This window comes from Piliocolobus tephrosceles, chromosome X (assembly GCF_002776525.5).
Source record: "Piliocolobus tephrosceles isolate RC106 chromosome X, ASM277652v3, whole genome shotgun sequence".
NCBI classification, from domain to species: domain Eukaryota; kingdom Metazoa; phylum Chordata; class Mammalia; order Primates; family Cercopithecidae; genus Piliocolobus; species Piliocolobus tephrosceles.
Window position 1 is genome coordinate 47090049 of NC_045455.1, and position 5863 is coordinate 47095911.

Genomic DNA, 5863 nt, shown 5'->3' on the forward strand with positions numbered 1-5863 from the left:
TTATGCAAAGATGGAAATAAACTTCGTAAACTTGTTCATTTAAAATAACTAATGTTCTGCAGCTGCTCTTTGGTTTGGTGTAGTTTCAGGTACTAAATACTTAAGTAAATTTGTTCCCAGATAAACTAAGTCTCCTGTCTAATTTGTTTTTAATGGCAATGGCAAGACCTGAACTTCAACTTTATTTTTCTTAAGTGTCATCACAAATGTTCAAGTGTTTGAAGGACCAAAGATAGTACTTATAAAAGTTTACAGGGCTTCTTTTTTATTTTTCTCCCCAAATAGTTGATAGCAATAATCAATACCAATTGAGACACCAAAAAGGCAACCTTTCCCTGTTTCCCACACCACTTATAGGCCCTTGATAGAATGGTCATTAATACGTATGAGTAAGTTCAGCTAAGTATTATTTAGAATGTGACAAAATGCTGGCTGTAAATTAAATCAAAAATAAATCATTCAAAGGCCTTAACTGAAACTTTCCTAAAAGATATTTGCTGTGCTATTAAAGATGATGTTAAATAACAAAAATTAAACGAACTGAGAAAGACTACAATACCAAGAAAGTGCATAATAATGAAGAAAAAAAAAATGAAGCTTCCTCGGCTGTTTGCAAGGTGCATGCAACTCTTTTGATCTGAATGTAGAAATACTCACAAAAAGTACCAGAAGAACATTTCTAAAAGTAGTCAGATATGTTTAAACATTTATCTCCTTATACTATGCAAACCGCCAAACTGAAGTTATGTTTTTTAGTTGGTAACTGATTTATTTTTATGTATTTATTTATTTTAGATGGAGTTTCACTTTTGGCGCCCACGTTGAAGCGCAGTGACACAATCTTGCAACCTCCGCTTCCCGGTTTCAAGCGACTCTCCCGCTTCTGCCTCCTCAGCAGCTGGGACCACAGGCGTGTGCCACCATGCCTGGACATTTTTTTATTTTGTTTTTTGGGTTTTTGTTTTGTATTTTTTTAGTAGAGATGGGGTTCTGCCATCCTGGCCAGGCTAGTCTCAAACCCCTGATCCCAGGTGATCCACCAGCCTCAGTCCCCCAGAGTGCAGAGATCACAAGCATGAGCCACTGTGCCCAGCAACAATTGGTATCTCTTAACTCTCATTCTAGTTTTCTAGACTCAAGACTATTAAGACTAAGGAGTTGAAACAAAGGTAGAAGAATCCATTCTATAGTATTCCAAACTATGTTTTCAAAGTTAACTCATTCCTTTAGTTCAAAGAGAAAAAAAGTTACCTCCTTTTAAAATCCAACATTAGTATGGCTGATGGAAATTACACCAGTCTTGCAAATTATAAATCTACAGTAGCAACCGTAAAATTTATGCTTGTAGTAGGAAATAATAGAGCTATCCCTCATGTATTGTTTAGCATATAGAAGGTACTCCAAAAAATGTACTGGGACCAGGCGTGGTGGCTCACGCCTGCAATCCCAGCACCCCAGGAGACCACGGCGGGTGGACCACCCGAGGCTGGAGTTCGAGACCAGTCTGGCCAGCACGGCAAAACCTTGTCTACCAAAAATGTAAAAATTAACTGGGCATGGTGGCATGAGCTGGCAATCCCAGCCCCTCGGGAGGCCGAGGCAGGAGAATCTCTCAAACCCGGGAGGCGGAGACTGCAGCGACCAGAGATAGAGCCACTACACTCCAGGCCAGGAGACAGAGCAAGATCCTGTCCAAAAAAAAAATATTGGGTGAATGAAAAGCGATTTTGCAAAATTAGGCAAAACAGAATGTTAGAAGTCATCCAGTCCAACTCATTCATAACACATCCTCCCCTGCAGTCCCATTTTACAGACAAGAAACTTCAACCTGTACTACTCATAGATACTGCTAAGATTCATCTCCACCTCACTAACTGGAAGCAATCAGTTATTTTGGAGTGTGTGTGTGTCTAACTAAAAAGTATACATGAGGAATAACATTTCTACATTGCTTATTCTGTACTTTTCTTTGGAGTTAATGCAACAACTCCTGTGACTTAGATTAGATTCTAAAAGGAAAAAGGAGAAATGTGTCTAGTTCTAAAGGGGTTGGTTGCTTTTAGGAAGTCAGACTTAAGATTGTGCATCTAAGAGTAGAATCCACTTCTCAGAGACTGGGGATGTTAAATAACCACTCAGGTTAGAATAACTGACAGCCAGGAGAAAAACTTATCCTAAAGTTTTTTTTTTTTTTTTTTTTTTTTTTTTTTTTTTTTTTTTTTTTTTTTATTTTTTTTTTTTTTTTTTTTTTTTTTTTTTTTTTTTTTTTTTTTTTTTGCCTAGTTTGAATTGCATTTTAAGTCACTGTTTAAGTTGTTGCAGAATTACTGTAAAAGTTTCAAAGTAATTTTTGGTCATTACCTACACTGAAATTTGAAAGTCACGTCAACAGCATACTTTATTCTAACTACCATTAAAACTCAAACTATTTTTTTAACAGATTACAATAGTCCTCTTATCTTTTCTTCTGAACACTTACACCTCTTCCTACTGTGTCCAGTATTTCTCCAGTATATGTACCTCTGTGTTTCTCTGCCCATGTACAACCAAAAAAGTCAAAGTTCAACCAAAAAAGTCATAGAAAGCAGAGAGAAACCAAAGTATTTCTCACACTGCCAAGTTCCCTTTAAGTCTTGAGTACATGCTCCACTACATGGTTGTATTAATGCTTATAACTAAGCTTTTGATGAATTAGACCAAAGTGTTCTATGTTCTAAATGATATTTAGATATCTGAATCCTTCTGTTAGAGCCAACAATAAAAATGTTATTTAAAATGTTGAAAAGTATAAAATAGTGATTATAAATTAGCGAATACCCAATTTAAAAAAGCAGTTTTCCTTATACAGTACAAGCAATGGTAATTTGGATATTCTTCATTTTCAGCCACCATTTGCCCTAGATGTACTTTACTTAAGACAAGTTTTTAAGCTTGTGTTTTTGGAGTGAAAATTTACGTGGATACTCACAATTCTAATAATGCAATTCAGGTATCAAAAAATACATATACATGTTAAAATGTGATGATAGCTCATTACTATAGCATCTCATAACAGGTAAGCATTTTTTTCCAGAATAACATTAAGTCACTTTTGTAGCTCTAAGTCAGTGCTGCACAAATCGACACTTAAGATTGAGGCATCATCTTGCTCTGGAGTAGTGCTTCTGTGGATCCCAGGAACGGTACAAAGGCTTTGTTTTTTTAAAAATATAACTTCTCTTATACTTCAATTATTTCATGATATTCATCATTTTCTTGCAAATGAAATGGAAAATATCAGTCTATAATGTTTTCATACACCTGGTATGACGATGCATTCTTCAGCTCCATTCTCTAGCCACTGAGTGAAAAATTCATTGTCCAACAAGAGGTTTTTGGATTCACTAAGCTGTTTGAAAGGAAAAGGCTGATTTGAGCCACTTCTGGCATACTCTTTCCGGTTTGTAACAGAAGCTTGTTCTGGATCCACCCACATAAGGAAAGTTGGAAATTGCAACCATCACCCAACCTTGAAAATATCAGAAGTAGCCAATATTTCTTTCCATCACCAAAGACTTGTCTCCAATTTTTATTGTATCCAAGAGAGAAACCATTTCCATTAGGTCCATATGAAAATGTGGGTGCACAGAATAAATCTATTATTGTTCTATTTTTTCCAACTAGCCAGCAGTGGTAGCTGAAAAGTGAGAGGACGCTGATGAAAAACACTGCAGACACAAAGAAAAGAAACAGGACGTGGAATTTTGCACGCGGATCTGTCAGTTCATTCCTCCAAAATTTTATAAAGTACTCTAAAACTGTTGCAGCCATGAAAAGGCAATATAATAGAGAATACAATAAAAACAGCAGGAATAATTTGTAATTAGAAAATCCAGCACAGTTATTCACCCAAAGACAGTAATGATCCATCTTGAGAATACATGAGTCACATGCTGAGCAGTGATGAGCCCGATCAGGTTTAATCAGCTGACATTTTTCACAGTATCTGATAGTTTTTAAAACTGACGTGGTGTAGATAGGTAAAGCTCTTACTGCTCTTCTCAAAATTTCTTGTTGTCTTTCTCGGCTGAATTCTTTTCCATAGCGTTCCTTTTCAGAATTAGACAAGTAGAACTCTTCGGAGGGGGAAGCGGAAGATATGAAAATTGTCATCCACTAGGACCATACAAACATAACAAAGAACAGATGCAAAGCCACAAGGGAAAACACGGTCTTTCCATTTTCTTCATCTCCAAAAATAGTAAACAAGCACAGCTCCACCACCAACGCGTAGTGAGACCAAATGACCGTGAAGGTGAGGAAGAGCACCGGCACCCGGCCCATGACGCACTGGCAGCAGCCAGAGAGCGTCCAGGGCTCCGTGTTCGTCTGGCGGCTGCAGAGCCCCGCGTCCCATCGTTCTGGGGAGCGCAGGAGTCCCGGCGGGGCGGCAACTCAAATGCTCTGGGCTGCTCCCGGACCAGCTACCCGGCCTCTGAGGCAGGGCTTGTGGGAGCAAAAGTCCTAGGAGCCGCCGGGACCCCTCCCTTCCCGGCGCCAGGCCAGGTCCCGCCCCCACCCCACATACCGCCGCCCCCCTCCCCACACGTCAGTCCCCAACCACCCACCCTGGACCGACCGCCCTGGACCGCTAGCCCTAGGCCAACTGCCCTGGGCCTCAGGCAGCCCCTGGTCTCCGCGCGCCCTCAGCGGGCAACAATTTTCTTTTTAAAATGAAAACCACATTATTGTATTCTGCACCTTTGTTATGTACCTGAAAGTATCAAACTGGTGAGAATGTCAGTTCTTTTATTATTATTATTATACTTTAAGTTCTAGGGTACGTGCAGGTTTGTTACATATGTATGCATGTGCCATGTTGGTGTGCTGCACCCCTTAACTCTTCATTTACATTAGGTATATCTCCTAATGCTATCCCCCCACCCACTCCCACCCCATGACAGGCCCCAATGTGTGATGTTCCCCACCCTGTTAACAAGTGTTCTCATTGTTCAGTTCCCACCTATGAATGAGAACATGCGGTGTTTGGTTTTCTGTTCTTGGGATAGTTTGCTCAGAATGATGGTTTCCAGCTGCATCCATGTCCCTACAAAGGACATGAATTCATCCTTTTTTATGGTTGCATAGTATTCCATGGTGTATATGTGCCACATTTTCTTAATCCAGTCTATCATTGATGGACATCTGGGTTGGTTCCAAGTCTTTGCTATTGTGAATAGTGCCGCAATAAACGTATGTGTGCATGTATCTTTATAGCAGCATGATTTATAATCCTTTGGGTATATGCCCAGTAATGGGATGGCTGGGTCAAATGGTATTTCTAGTTCTAGATCCTTGAGGAATCGCCACACTGTCTTCCACAATGGTTAAATTTGTTTACAGTACCACCAACAGTGTAAAAGTGTTCCTATTTCTCCACATCCTCTCCAGCACTTGTTGTTTCCTGACTTTTTAATGATCGCCATTCTAACTGGTGGGAGATGGTATCTCACTGTGGTTTTGATTTGCATTTCTCTGATGGCCAGTGATGATGAGCATTTTTCATGTGTCTGTTGACTGCATCAATGTCTTCTTTTGAGAAGTGTCCGTTCATATCCTTTGCCCACTTTTTGATGGGGTTGTTTGATTTTTTCTTGTAAATTTGATTAAGTTCTTTGTAGATTCTGGATATTAGCCCTTTGTCAGATGAATAAATTACAAAAATTTTCTCCCATTCTGTAGGTTGCCTGTTCACTCTGATGGTAGTTTCTTTTGTTGTGTAGAAACTCTTTAGTTTAGTTAGATCTCATTTGTCAATTTTGGCTTTTGTTGCCATTGCTTTTGGTATTTTAGTCTTGAAGTCCTTGCCCATGCCTATACCCTG

The 5863-nt window shown here is 39.3% G+C and overlaps 1 pseudogene; it reads right to left on the bottom strand.

Annotated features, from left to right (window-relative positions):
* Window positions 1-3292: 3292 nt before the first annotated feature.
* On the bottom strand, window positions 3293-4350 carry LOC111521960 (annotated as a pseudogene).
* Window positions 4351-5863: the final 1513 nt, after the last annotated feature.